This window comes from Brienomyrus brachyistius, chromosome 20 (assembly GCF_023856365.1).
Source record: "Brienomyrus brachyistius isolate T26 chromosome 20, BBRACH_0.4, whole genome shotgun sequence".
NCBI classification, from domain to species: domain Eukaryota; kingdom Metazoa; phylum Chordata; class Actinopteri; order Osteoglossiformes; family Mormyridae; genus Brienomyrus; species Brienomyrus brachyistius.
Genome location: NC_064552.1, coordinates 10,588,952 through 10,604,233, shown reverse-complemented (window position 1 = coordinate 10,604,233; position 15,282 = coordinate 10,588,952). Strand labels below are relative to the sequence as shown.

Here is a 15,282-nt window from a genome sequence, read left to right as displayed (position 1 = left end):
TCCAGAAAGTACAAGTCCAGACCAGGATTTTGTTTCAACCAACCAGTTGAGCATAAAGAGTCACAGTCACAGAGTACTCAGCTGGGTGGTTGAAACAAAATCCTGGTCTGGATTTGTACTTTCCGGACCTGAAATCTCCACCTCTGCCTGTGATGGGTTGGCACCCCACCCTGGGTTATTTTCTGCCTTGTGCCCATAGCCTTTAGGATAGGCCCCAGACCCTCACAACCCTGAATAGGAGAAGCGGTTACAGAAGATGGATGGATGGATGGATGGATGGATAGATGGTTGGTTGGATGGATGGGGATCATAAGACATTTTCATTATAATAAAAAATTGTTATGCATTAACAGTCATGCTGTGGGTTGTAATATAAAATTATATGAATTATTAATGGTTTGTTTGGTTGATTGAAGTGTGGCCTGTCTAGATACAGTATGTTATTGCAGGCGAAATGTACTGTGATATATATATATATATATATATATATATGGCAAGTAACCAGATATTATGGTCAAAACTTCTTTGTGTTTGTATAAATATACACCTCTTCTTCCTTTGATCTCCACATGGCCAGTATTTGATCTAAGTTTGAATGTCAGCTGGCTAGCATTGCTGTTCCTACAGCAGTGACTCATCCATGTGCAGTGGGTAATAGAACAACACTGAAAAATTACAGCACAAATCTATGAAGTCGGGTAGATTTCTCATAGTTCGTGAGCGCAGTCGTGATGGAAAGCGAATGTATGTCGCTGATGGACTTTCAAATGCTCTGCTCTTCATGCACTGCCTTATATTGTGAGAAACAATGACAGTTGATGCGGAAAGATTTTCATTTAGCCATTTTTTCTTTATCTGTTGCGAAGGAATGTGAAACTCTGTTTTTAGAGTCCAAAAGAAACATCAAGTGACCAGCCCAGTGAAATCATAGTGTTATCTTAGTGTCCCTCAGAAAACAGCAGGAGCCTGCTGTAAATATTCAGGAACATTTCATTTTTTAAAGCAAAGAAACACATTTTTGTTTTAATCTGTGAGTTTCATCACATATGAAAGTCAGTATTAAGTTATATAGCACATTTAAAAGCAACCCGGGCTGATCGCAAAAACAAAATAAAAACAGACATAAGATGGCACCATAAAACAAAAACACGACAGATACTGATCAAATACAAAAAGTAAATGCACAAATATTAATAGTATAAAAAATGTAAACAAATTAAACTAATTAAACAAAGATACACTATGACCCAAGTTATGTTAATGCATAGAGATGCATTTTAAGCTTAGATTTGATCTACGGAGCAGACATAAGAGAGAGGAGACCACAGGCTCTGTCCGAATTCATCGGCTGCATCCTTCCAAAGGACATGGTCTATGAAGGCGGAGCCTTTGTAGGCTGCAATCTTCAAAGGTCAAACAGATAGTGCGGTCAGATGGGATGGTCCTGGCCTATGGATGATTTCCAATTTCCGTCGCCAGCTGTTCCCGCTCTTACCCTTGAAGCACTGCTCCTATTGCTTAGCTGGAGCAAACCCACTGCGCTGTGAATCTTCGGATATGTTGGGCTGCGAAGGATCAGTCGGGTGGGTCCTTCATGACTCTGCCAAAGAAGTACACATTCCTCGACTGCATTTCAAGGAGACTTCGAAATGGGAGAGCCTCGTTGCACCGCTGCGATGCATTCGGTATTCGGTCTTCGAATGCACCCTTAGAAGGACGCAGCCCCTGAATTCGGACGCAGTAAAAGTTCTGTAATGAGCTAGTAAAATGTCCAATCCCTCAGCTTATCGGCTGACCTCAAGGATGTAGTTGGAGAATAAGGTACTCTCAGGTAGGATAGGTAAGTGGTAGCTAATCCGTCTAAAGCTTTAAAAACAAATAAAATCTTCATGGATATCTAGCCAATGAAGGGAGGCCTGGGGTACATTTCCCAAAAGTGTAGCTGCTAACATTGTTACATAGTTAACATGCAACTGAAAGGTGCAAATTATGTGAGTAAGCGTTTGGGAAAAGTATCCCAGAACTTGTGTAATGTGCCGTTGTTTTTTGTCTTTTTTTCTTCCGTATTAAGAGCCTAGCTACTGAATATTGAGCCAATTGCACCCTTGAGAGTGCTGGTTCACCGTGTCCCAAGATACAATAATCCAGTCGTGAAGAAACAAAAGCATGGACCAGTCTTTCGAAGTCTCTGAAAGACTAAAAAAGGTTGAACCTTACGATAACCATGCCTTTAAAACGGAATGTACTTGCCTGTCAAACTTACAGGCGTAATTTGAGATGACGAAGGTTACGACCGTGGGATAAAACTAAATCAGGAACGCGGCCATGTTCATTTTTCATGGATACAGTTACTGACTGGGCAAGATCAAAGCAATAAAATGCAGAAATTCATTTACAAGAGGTTTATCGGGACAACAGATGTGGAAGATTGATTCTTCTATAATTAAAAATTTGCCCCATTCAAGGGAGACTGTAGGTAAAAAAAATTATAAAAACTGCTGAATGAAGCAGCTATTTAACTTTGGTGGCCGATAAACAAGAGCACAGTTGTTAGGGTTGGACAGTTATATTTTCATTGGTTGTAGACAATAAGTGCTGGTGGGCAGCAAACGAAAGTTAAGCCATTATTTTTTTAAAGCTGTTGCTAGACCTCTGCTGTGACCTGATGATCTCAGTAAAGTACAAAATCTGCAGTCCCCTGGATAGTCCTGTGCGCTTTTAAAATGTTGTGTGTTATAAATGATATGTTTGTAATCTCCCAGTAGCAAGCATCGATGGCATATATACGTGGCTGTAACCAAATCGGAGGGCGGAACACGCCATTAGACTCCGTAGACTGCAGTCATCATTTGGGTGGTTCAAAGTGTCTGCTGTATGATCCCAGAATGTGAGTGGAAGTAGATGAATTATTTTCATATGAGGTGAACAGTATGAATTTCAGTTTCACCGGCTTTCTTTGCCTTCTGGAGGATCCCTGGTGTGTTTTTCTCTGAGGAACAGAACACAGTGACCCGCGGCAGATTTCCTTGGGTATGGGTGATATAAATGGTGCAGGACTCAGACCCTCTCACCATGTTATGGTGACAGCACAAATGCAAAACAGAAAATCGAATATCTGTTGAAGCCTGTTGATCGTAGACAACGGTAGCTTCTGCCTGACAAACAAAGAATACGACACATAGAACAGACAACGCAGGCAGCAGAAGGGTGAAACAGACTAGTGCCATCTTGGTTCAGGCCTACCAATGTATGCATGTTATGTATGTATATATGCATGCTGTCTACCAGTCACATTCAGTACAGACTCTATCCGAGGGAGCACAGGGTATAAGACTGGAAAACACACTAGACATATTGGTCCATCTGAAGAGACACACACACACACGTTTGTAATGATTTCTTTGTGGTTACTCTCCATTAATTTCTATGGGGAAAACTCTAAGCACAACATGACGAGCTTAACCCCTACCCAACCATAACCTTGTTACTGCAGGAGGAATATGGAGTATTATGGAAACGCGAAGCCTAAGCCCTATAGGCATAGGAATTTATCAGAAAAACAGTGTCATTAACTCTAAATATTGAATGAAGCGTTTTATGATGCTGACCAGGATAAGCAGTTAGTGGATGGATAGATGGATGGATTTATTCCATGGACGATTTACTTAAATAATTCAACAACAGATATTAATATAGTCTGGTTTTTTGTCTGTATCACAGTATTTTTTGTTATCTGAGTTCTGTTCCTGTCCAAGATAGTTTCAAGAATATTTGAATGCGAATGTCACCAGTCTGTTTTTCTGTATTATGCAATTAACATGAAAATACTGCTTAAAATCCTTAATTTTCTTGCTAAACTTTGGCACAATCAAAGGCACAGAGTGATTTTGATGAGCACAGATTGTTTGGGAGTTTTGGAACGGCGAGGTCCACACACAACCAAACAAACCATGAAAATTATAATTTCACTGTTCAACCTGAATCAACAAATGATGAAGGAATTATCTGGAATCTCTTAAACCTTCTCCCCCCCCCCCCCATATGCTATCCACAGCCTTTGGTAAAGGGGAGAGTGGAAAGAAAACAAAAACAGACTGATTAAAATCTCTTGTAGCGTCTCCACTGGGGCAGTGAGACTCGAGCCTCAGTCTCACACCCGAGAAGCAGAGACCCTAGTTCAATAGGCTGTGCCCCCCCAGTGGGATCCGCGCTGCTTCCTGTACGGGCCGAGTTGCCAAAGGCCTTTACCTTGGGGTGTTTCGTAATATGCAAACCCGACCGTACTTGGGTTCTCGTTCCCGTTTTCGCCGTCTTCCATTGCCGAAGTATACTTCCAGCACTCAAGAAGAGAAGTACAGAGGATGGGCTGCCCCCAGCAGAGTAGGTTCCTGGCCCGCTGCTAAAACCAGCATCTGAAAGGCCTAGAGGGTTTGCCTAACAGTATTACTTTCAATCTGTTTTCGATTCAGTCTGATTAGCAAATGAAACTGAATGTAATATAGTATTTCGTAAATGGAAACAGAATGGAACTGACCTTATGTAAACACTGAAAATTTCTTCCAGCGGTATATGAAGAATAATATATAAACACAAAATTCAGTGGTCTTATCCGTTTATCTAAATGATTATCCTGTAAAACACTGAAAGTAAATAACTGCCATGACCCTTATCCCGACCACGATATACAGCATATATATTGTATATGTGTTACTGTTATGTTTAAGGTGTGTGTGTGTGTGTGTGTGTATTCTACATCTTTCAGAGCAACAAACCACTGGTCATAAGAGTCTGAAAAGTTTGAACACATATATCTGTTCTACACTGTTGTTTTAACCAATTTACCACATGTTATAAAGAGGCACCCAATTACTGACACGTTAGGGGGAAAGCCCTTAAGGGTACTGTACATATCGGCTATTTTCAGTTGTATTAAATGTAACAAAAAATAAATAAAATGAGATAGAGGTTTCCTTTGGCAGCCCACCAGGTTCTTTCTGCGGGCAGAGAGTATTAGTATATAATGCTGTTTAAGTACATAATTTTCACCATCCAAAGCTGGAGAGAAAAATCTTGTACAGCAACACAATCTAAATGGGCCATGAGACATCAGTAACCAAGTGCCTGACATCCCCAGAGACAGAGAAAAATTGCTGTTGTCGATATAAAGGATGAAGACACACCCCCATGCTCAGCTGCTTTCTGTTTACCGTGATAGTATGTCAGGATTTCTAGCCTGGTCAAGCCAGATCGAACAATTACTAAAAATACGCTTATAGTGTCCTATGCATATGTTTTATCAGTTTTACATTTAGGAGTCAACTATAATTATGCAACCTAATGTTTCCACTTAAAGTGTAACTCATGAAAAAATACCAAAAATACACAGATCACTCCATTTTATTATTTTTTTTATCAGTCCATCGTTAGATAAGAAGCGCGCTGACACTGCACACCACGTTTATCTCACTTGACCACTGGCTTGCAGTCTCCCTAATTGGTTATCATGGGTTCTGAAAGAGATATTCAGCTCAAGTGCAAAAATATGGTTTGAACCTCCCACAACTGACAGAGCTAAATTGGCTTAACTTTTCAAATGATTCATAACCCCCCCCCCCCAGTCCCATAATACTTTTATTCCAGCATTATTAGAAAGAAGAACTCCTGGAGTCAGTTTACACACACACACACACACACACGCACATGTAGGGTATACCTATCCTTATGGGGCCTGCTCATTCACTTCTATGGGAAAAATGCTAACGCTAACTATGACAACCTTAACCCCCACCCTGCCCTAACCATAACCATAAGTAACCAAGCAAAATGCAGGAGTTTTTGCATTTTTCACTTTTTCATAGCAGTTACCGATTTTTATAAAATTGAGTTTTCCATTATGGGGACCAGTAAAAAAAACCGGATATTTATCACGTTATGGGGACATTGTGTCCCCATAAGGATAGGTATACCCGCTCACACACACACATTTTTGTTTCTATTACATTTATTTTGTTAATAAATTTGATTTATACACTGCTTGTAGGAAAGAGTAGACTTTACGTTTGACATAAGATGTTGATATTAAATGCGTGGTTTGAAAGTGAAAGGCTAGGTTGGAGCAAAACAATATTGCTGTGATTTCATTTTGTATGTCCTGGAATTTTTATCACTTGTTGAAATGGAAACGTTAAACCCAGCCATCAAGAAGTGCTTGGTTTGGGTGAGATAATGCTAGAGTAAGACGCAACTTTATCATCCTTGGCGCAAACTGTGGTCTCTGAAGCACAAAGTCGAAATCAGCAGTTGTTGCAAAATATTGTTCGTTTAGAAAGGTTTTATTTTCTGTCAAGCAAACTATGATTAGTAAATGCAACATTGTGTTTAACAACCCTGCAATTGCAAAGATTTCGTTTTTGCTTTTCGGTGTTTTTGGTGAGCCGGTACTCGCGGGCGTATTTCTCATAGCAATATTTTATGCACCGGTAGATTTGCGTAACATAGTCTTTCCGCAGGTGCTGTTCTCCGTAGCACGTCCAAACGTCGCTGCATCTACTTCAATTTCAACTTTCTTTTTAGTGGAAAATAACATTTAATGATTTATTTTTGTAAATAAAGTAATGTCTGCATATCATTACAAGTAGAATTTTGTCTGACATTGTGTCAGCATTTGGGTCACAGGCAGTTGTTGGTGTACTCTGCTCAATTACAAAACTGAAACATTTTTCCCTGATATAATTATTAATAATTCATCTTTTATTTGACTCATTAAATTTTTTTTTAATCTTGATGCAGCGATTTATAAAAATGAAATTAATAGGGTGAATAAGTAAATATATTTTTACATTGAAAGTGAAAGTAAACATGGATTTAAACAGTATTGCTTAAACACAAACAGGTGGGTAGAGGAATGCTTTTCCACTGATGCTGCACAGATATCTGGGTTTTGCTTCTTATTATCAACACATCAGTACTGTCTTGTGTCATATACTCTGGGAAACATAAACCTGACTGGTGTCTTCTCCGGAACCTACCAGAAACTCTTTGCGGGCTACTATTATTACTGCATCCTTGGCTAAAAATGAAGGTTGGCTCACATAACTGCACTTTCCTGTATAGAAGGAATGCCATCCCAGAAAGCACACGCTCTCCTATCCTCTGAGCACATGCTATTACGCTTCTTGAGAACCAGTTAATTATGTATGGAATACATTACCATAATATTGTCATTGTTGAGATTGAGGCGACAATGTGTGATTAAGTGTGGTGCTGAATCTGCATTGCTGTTACAGCTGCACGAAGTCTATATTTGCTGATCAGTATTAATTGCTATTATTCTTCATTACATAATAGTGTGCAGATGTCGCGAGCATTCTGAGCATTTGCATTTTAAGGGCTGAAGGAATAAAAGAACAAAATCTGAATTGCTGTTTTGTTTTTGGTAAGTTTGAGACATCAGTACTGGGTATATGACATGTATAAATGCATTGCTCTAACCGTTTGGGCTTGTCAATCGGTTTACTTAAAGCGGTGCCCTATGTAATAAAAAAAATTGCCTAAATGATCCGGAGACATTGTCTCAGCATTAAGCGCTTAGCAGATCGATGACATTTGTTACACTTACACCTGCCAGAATGTCTGACAGGTAATTAAAAATAACACAACCGGGGGTTTCAGGTTCATATACCGAGTAATTCTTCATTATCTCCCCAAAGCAGACATGTACCCTGAAGGATATGGGAGCTTATAGCCAATAGCTGCCAGCAATTTTTAATGTGAATTTCAAAAGGTAGCAAAAAAGTTATCTTTCATTAGCAGTGTGGTAATGTGGGCATTTATTATTATTTTTTTTTTAAACAAAAAACAAATATCTGTTAATCGGGATTTTATTTACCACGGAATTACAACATGTAGTATAAGACTTGTGGTATGAAGCTGCAGAAATTACAGCTCATTCTGAGCAGGGCCAGCAGGAAAGTGTCGAGGTTAATGATACCAACCTAAGAGAGTGACCTGAGAGTTCCGTGTTCCAGTTCCGCAAGGTGTTCTTTTGTTGTACTCTAGAGCGAGGTACTGAACCCTATTATTCCCTGATGAGTATTCATTGGCGTTATTGTGTAAATACTGTACTGTGCAGAAGTCTTTGGCAGTCAAAGGAAATGATGCTGAATAAACTTCATGCTGGTGTAAAACAATAATATTATGTCTGTCAAAGTGTATCAGCTTAGTCATTCCAAAACCTCTCCTAGAGTCACCCCAGTATTTTCAGCAACAATCCTATGCAGCAAATCAGCGTTTTAATAAATAGTAAAATTAATTGATTACAATTAATTGTAGGCTGAATAGATATAAGAACTCATTCATTCCATCTGTCATTAAGATGTTAAATATACACAAACAATAGTTGAGGACCGTATAAGTATGAATGCAGACGGTATTTCGAGTCATAGGTTGTTGTCACTCTGTTGAATGTATTATATGTCATGGAATGCAGTGACTTGGATTCCAAGACAAATTTCCCATTGAGGACAGGAAAGCATTTCAGAACTGGAGCCATGGTGGAGACTCGAACATACACATTCTGAAACAATATCGAAATGATATATATTGAAAATTATATATATATATAAATATATAAATAAATATATAAATATATATATTTGGAAAATGGATGGATGAATACTGAAATTTAAATCATTTTAAATAGGCATTTTAAACTAGGGATTGCTACACTAATAACCTTAATAATTAAATCCTTCTTTGGTCATGATATTGAGAATGATCAAAAATAACCTAAAAAGTGGTTATTTGTCTACCATGTAGATATTAGTCTACCTATCTTAAAGTAAGTTTGATCGAGCTCAATTAGCTCATTAATTTTTGCTTAAAACTGATTTGGTGGTGATGAGGAAAGGGTTAAGACATGATATTGCCATATATATATATATATAATATATATATATATATATATATATATATATATAAAAAATATTTTAACAACAGAATTCGGCATGACTGAAATTTTTCCAGATTGCACACTTTCCGCATTTCCCTTTCATGCTGTTTGCTTTTTATATATTTGCCCTCCCTTCCTAAACAAATGATGACTAAAAGGTAAGGATAGGTTGTCAGAAAAATGTCACTGCCAGCACATTGACAAACCAATTTAAACCTGGAAGTCCTTCTTATGTTTGTGTACCATTTGGTGGCTTAGCAGACGCCTGTCCAGTGCAGCCGACGCACATCTGTGGCACTGGAATATTGATTTTTTTTTTGCTTCGCGGAAGCCCACGTGTACAAAGGCTTCCTGCAATCCAGTGCACAGGACCCATTCCATGATGACTATCTTATCAGTATTTTCCTTAGATGCAGGGGGAGGGGTGGAGGGGTCGAGTGACAGTATGCCTTATGGATTTATATCAGTCCATCATTTTTTTAAATAAAGGCTTCACTTTGAATCGAAATGATCTGCAGCCTAATGTAAAAAGCTGAGGGTACACAAGTCAAGGTGCACGGTGAACTGGAAGGCGCTCCTTTGTAAGGATTGGGGTTATTTATGAGCGAAATATTCCACGGGGCAGGATGGAGGTGCTCCGGGTAGCGGGCTGGCTTTGCGATCCTCCTGTTGCGGATTAGGTTTTCGCAGTGCACTCCAGCTGTCATGCAGTTTATGTTGGTGTTGATGCCTCTAAATTGCCTGTGGTGCGTGTGCGGCTGCATCGGACTGGAGTCGGGGGGGGGGGGGGGGGTCCTGGGTGTCCCCTGCCTTTTGCCCTTTGCTCTGATAAACTCAAGGGGCCTCACTGTCACCCTGTGCCGCATACGTATAGGTCAGGAAAGTGAATGGGCACTTTGCTTTGTTCCCCATTACAATATTCGTTTGTGGATAAAGTTTAGGAAGTATTTTCAAAATACTAATGGCTTTGTTTTTGAGTGTTGCATTGTAATGTGTTGGCATGTGTTGGCCCCGTCGTCTCACACCTCTGGGACCAGGGTTCAAGTCTCCGCCCCAGCTCTGTAGCTACCTCCATTGCCCCCCCCCCCCCCCCCCCCACACACACACGCACGCACACATACACTCTCACAAAATCCAAAAACATGCTAAGGAGATGCTAAATTGTCTGTACCTGTGAATGGGATATGTGTGCCCTTTGATGGGTTGGCACCCCATCATGGATTATTCCCTGCCTTGCGCATGTAGCTTCGGAGATAGACGCAGAATCGCCATGACCCTGCATAGGACAAAAATTTACATATTAATTTGAAGGTGAATATGAATATAATATCCTTCATTGTGCCACACAAAGTTATATTTCCATCAATAGGCATGAAAGATAAAATATGGCTTTTAGCTCTAAGCAGATATCTCCAGTGTGTAATAAGAGATGGTATGATGCAGTCGATTTGCTTAAGAAGTAAGAATTGTGGCAGGTGATGGCGGCTGGATTTAATGTGCATATAAATTAAGGCTGATGACTATGAACAGACGCTATTACTGCTGTCAGTAAACATTTAAAATCACTTGATTACTTAAATCCAGACATCTCCAGTGTTCCTTGTGATCTTCTGTGGCTTCAGAGCAATTAGCTGGTGGCATGGAGAAGTCTGCGACAGATGACAAAAACTGGGCCACTGGGTCCGCAATAAAGGCAGCCGCGCGTGCGAGAGCGTGCCGCTTCTGAACGGCACGGCGCTTTCATCACGCAGTGGTCCAGAGAATTTCTAAGTGTAATTAATATGCGATAAAGCGACAACGACTCCATTTTAATTTTCATTGAACTGCTGCACGTAATGTTCTTTCACACTGGAAGTTCAGGCAGATGTTTAACATATTTCCTGCATCTCGGTTTGCGTTTTGTGGTTTCCTGGGACCCATGTGTTTTCGTTCGCCGTGAAAGACGAAGCATCGCTGTCATTGTAAGGAGCATCAATTGAATATGCTAAAGGCTGTGCACCCTGCGTGTGTTAGTGAAGTATTTCTTATTGTTTAATGCAGGGCCTGGAGTCTTGTCAGGAGGGAAAAGATATGCCTAGTACGCAAAAAGACAGAACTGAGGTAAGTGGCAAATACGTTACTTTATTTAAGCTACCTTCCATCAATCCGGGAATGTCAAATATACATCGCGTCCCTCACTTCCCCTCTCACCGCACCAGCCAGGTCAGCATGTGATAAAGTGCTGGGGCGACTGGACTGGATTTGTGATCCAGAAGGGAAACTTAAACTTCAAAGTTGATTTTTCATAGGAGTGACTGCAAAAGGGGGGCGGCATGGTGGTGCAGTGGTTAGCACTGTTGCCTCACACTTCTGGGACCCGGGTTCGAGTCTCCACCTGGGTCACATGTGTGTGGAGTTTGCATGTTCTCCCCATGTCGTCGTGGGATTTCCTCCAGGTACTCCGGTTTCCCCCCACAGTCCAAAAACATGCTGAGGCTAATTGGACTTGCTTAATTGCCTGTAGGTGTGAGTGAATGGTGTGTGAGTGTGCCCTGCAATGGGCTGGCCCCCCATCCTGGGTTGTTTCCTGCCTTGTGCCTATTGCTTCCGGGATAGGCTCCGGACCCCCCGGGACCCAGTAGGATAAGCGGTTTGGAAAATGGATGGATGGATGGACTGCAAAAGGAAAAAAAATGAGAGAACTCAGCATACGCCTTGTATCATGTTTTTCATAACAATAAAAATTAGTCAGAGCACAATAGCATTACAGCTGGAATTAGTGTATAATAGTATTTCTCCTATTGTTTTCTCATCGTCTTGCCTTGCAAGTTATCACAGCAAGCAGTATTCGTGCCGCTGCAGTCTGTTCCCTCAGCTCTTGGGAAATCCGAGCTTTTTAATAGGGGGAATTACTCCCCTTCTCATATGGGCTTACTCTCACAAGGGGTCACAGCTGACAACGGTCCCAGAAGCAAAATATAATCCTGTAAACTCAGAACGTTCTTTTGATTACTCTCACTGGTGTTCATCGTGGGCCCTTCCTCTGCACCGTTTCTGCAGATCAAACTGTATCTATTATGCATTTAAAAAAAAAGTATAAAACGCTCCCATGCTTAAAGAATAAGCACCATTGGAACAGGACCTTCTGTTTAAGTGCGTAGTGATTTAAGGAAATGTTGCATTTGGAAAAAATATATAGATATATCTCGGTGATTTTTAATACTTTAGCATTTCCATTTGAATTTGTAGAATCCCCTTTAAATGTGGATGGATTAAATATAGTTTGCCGTTGCCACGGTCACCGTAGGAACTGTTATTGAATGTCTGCTCGCTTTTCTGTTATGTGATAGGAAGACCTTGTGTTACCGCTCAGGTCAACTTTATTGAGGGGGGTTCTTTTTTTTATGATTATTCCCCCCCACTTTCTCCCCAATTTAGCCAAAGCCAATTCTCCTTTGCTCAGCTGAGCATAGCGGCTGCCGCACGTGGCACCGACGATCAAGGGCGCCGGCGGGCGCCCATGTGATCCACCACTGGCCGACACGCCACGGGTCATGTGGTACAGGCGGGGAGGATAGTGCGGAGGGCCACTAACCTCCTACCGCAGGCCCCACTGGGGGGTTCGGGGGCCACAGATTGAACGTCCACCTGAAATGTACTGACCTAATGGGCCTCGACCTGAGCTCCTCTGTGTGGGCTGCTTCCTGTTATTTAATGTCTTATTGAATAAGACTCAGTCACTTTTACAAAATACCGATCGCATCTATTAACGGTTACAAGGTAGAGGACATGTACCAAGAGGTCCGCAGCCCGCTGTCTGGGGACCCGCTGTGTGAACTGGTCTTTCTTATTCGACATCTTACTGGCTGGGTCCCAGCTAGATTTCCTCAAACATAAAAATCCCTTTTACTTTCACTAACAGCCACATTGAACTTATTTTTGCGCGTCAAACAAATAACATTCGCTTTAATTGATAATGAGTCACGCATCTGCATAATTTTTCACGGGCCACGGACGGTCAAGTAATCAAATTAATTGACTGTAATTATGTTTCCTGATCTTATTAATATTAAATGGTACCAATAAAGTAGAAATTCCAGATGTTTAATCTTTCTTAGTAGTGCAAAACCAAGTAAAAGAGAATAAAATGGTATGTCGTAATGCGCTGAGAATAGCTCAATCAAGTCTGGTGTACCAAGGACTAGGTATGATTAAAACAGTGGACACTGGGTCTCCCAGGACCAGAGCCCGGAACCAGCGCTCTGGTTGACTTAAACTGTCCCCTGAGGCAGAGTGAAGCCAATTATTCTTTCCTGTCATGGAACTTAGTCATAGTTAGCTAATGACAAAGCTCATCTGAAGAATACTCCATGCTAATGCAGTGATTTATACTGTCTGAGTTGGCCTACTGTCGCACGTTGACATATGGCACTTAAACAGGCCTCGATGTCTAAAAAGGATTCTGCGCATCTGGCCAGGTGGAAGCCATCCGCATTAATAATTCATCACGGGACATCGACATCTAGCCTCACGGCCCGAAAGTTTAAACGTTTCCAACACACATATTAATGTCTTGTGTGTCATTCACTGTGACGCCCCGTTCGACTTTCGCCAGATTCTCACTGCTGCCTCCGCAGTCAGAACTTTGACAGCTGCTTCTTTCTGTTTTGTTTTTTTTAAGGAGTTCAGAACACAGTAGGTAACACTTCTGTCCTAATGACATCTCTGGGGAAAAGGGTCAACAAAGATATGTAAAGGGTTTAGGAATTGCGTGCCGTTTATCATTAAACCCAGTGTGCAAATGACTGCAGAGTAATAATTAAAAAAAGACAAATATCACCCAGGAGAGGTTTCTGTTATTGATACCCTCGTTCAGAGATCGTCTGTCTTTGTTGGCGCACAACTGTTTAATATGTGTAGTAATCTAGACTTAATTATTTTGTAAAGCAGAAAAAAGACCTGAACATTGCAGGCAGTAGCAAAAGACTTTAAGACTGCTGAAAAAAATCTATTCCTATTGCTTTTCTATACACTGAGACATATATGAATGGCCGACAGCTTCAATGTTATTCACTTCTATTCCGATACCAAATTTCCAAGGGAAACCAATTTAGAGGTTTTTCCCATCCTGCATGCATTTGTATGCAGCTCTTCCAAGGACGTTCTCTGGATCTCAAAGACGCGATGGAGCACAGATGGATGTATGAATGGATAGTTGTTTGTCTTAATTTTTAGAGCAGGATTTAAGTTTTTTATACTTGTTTACTTCACATTTAATTCCGATTCAGTTATCGCTCCATCCATCCCTCCATCCATCCCTCCATCCACCTGGCACTATAACAGATCCGACAGCCTGAGGTTGTGGAGGTGGGGAAGGTGGCGTCATCAGAATGCAATGGCAGTTGTCAAGCAGCACCCCACAGAAAGCAGAGTCACTCTTACTTGCACAGTATGCTTTCATCATTCTTTTTTTTTTTTCTTACTTATTTGGGTGACTATGGATCTGGCACTGCATCCACCCATCCATATATCTTCGGGACGGCACTTATCCAGTGGCTTTTTTCAGCAATTATGCGAAAAGATGACGGTTTTCAAGGCTGCTGGAAAGTGTAAGAGGAGCAACCACAGATACCTTGAAAAGGCGTAACGCGGGTGCAGGTGGTTGATGGCGCCACCCTTCAGGGCACTTTGACTTTGGCTTGCAGATTCACCAGGCTACTGTACTCTATGAATCTGAATTCACTGCAACATCTGTATCTGCCTGCACTGCACCCAGCTCCTTGCTGGTCCCAGCTGGTTGCCCCATCTGCTCCCCTACCCACTTAACTGAGGCGCTGGTGGGGGAGGGGCTTGTCTGTCTGAGATAAACTAACTGCACCCCTCACCTCTCCACCCACAAAAAAAAAAAAAAAGCGATTATAAATGATGACCAGAACCATTATACTGCAGAATGTTACTTCCATCTCTTTACCTTGGTCCTTCCTTTACCTTTTGGTTTTGGAAAACATCCAGACTTTAAATTAAGGAAAGTCCTCACTTTTCGGTACATTTTAGGAATATTTTAGTCACTGTTTTGGGACGGTAGAATACATGCCTCCTAGATAATCTTACTCCTGGATACAAGCCTTTACGTAAGGAGGAATTAAATCTGAACATTGGCTCTATGCTCTCTCATTAAATTATTTGTCCATTTTCATTCTATAATAGAATAATTTAATTTGTTTTATTCTGTAAATAGGCAGGATCTTTTTAGTGTTTGTTTATAAATGAGAATGGGTTTGGGGGAAGGAGCTTAGAGGACTATAACGGATTGGAAACTGGCAACGTTCCTGACATAATTCCCCCTTTGGGAA

General features: G+C 41.0%; 1 protein-coding gene across 1 annotated transcript in view; it reads left to right on the top strand.

Moving 5' to 3' along the window:
* Positions 1–15,282, top strand: part of pcdh15b (protocadherin-related 15b) — a 224,201-nt gene that overhangs the window by 47,154 nt on the left and 161,765 nt on the right. Inside the window, exon 2 of the mRNA XM_048987517.1 lies at positions 10,991–11,050. The gene's annotated coding sequence lies outside the window, so the exon portion shown is untranslated. The remainder of the gene's footprint in view (positions 1–10,990; positions 11,051–15,282) is intronic.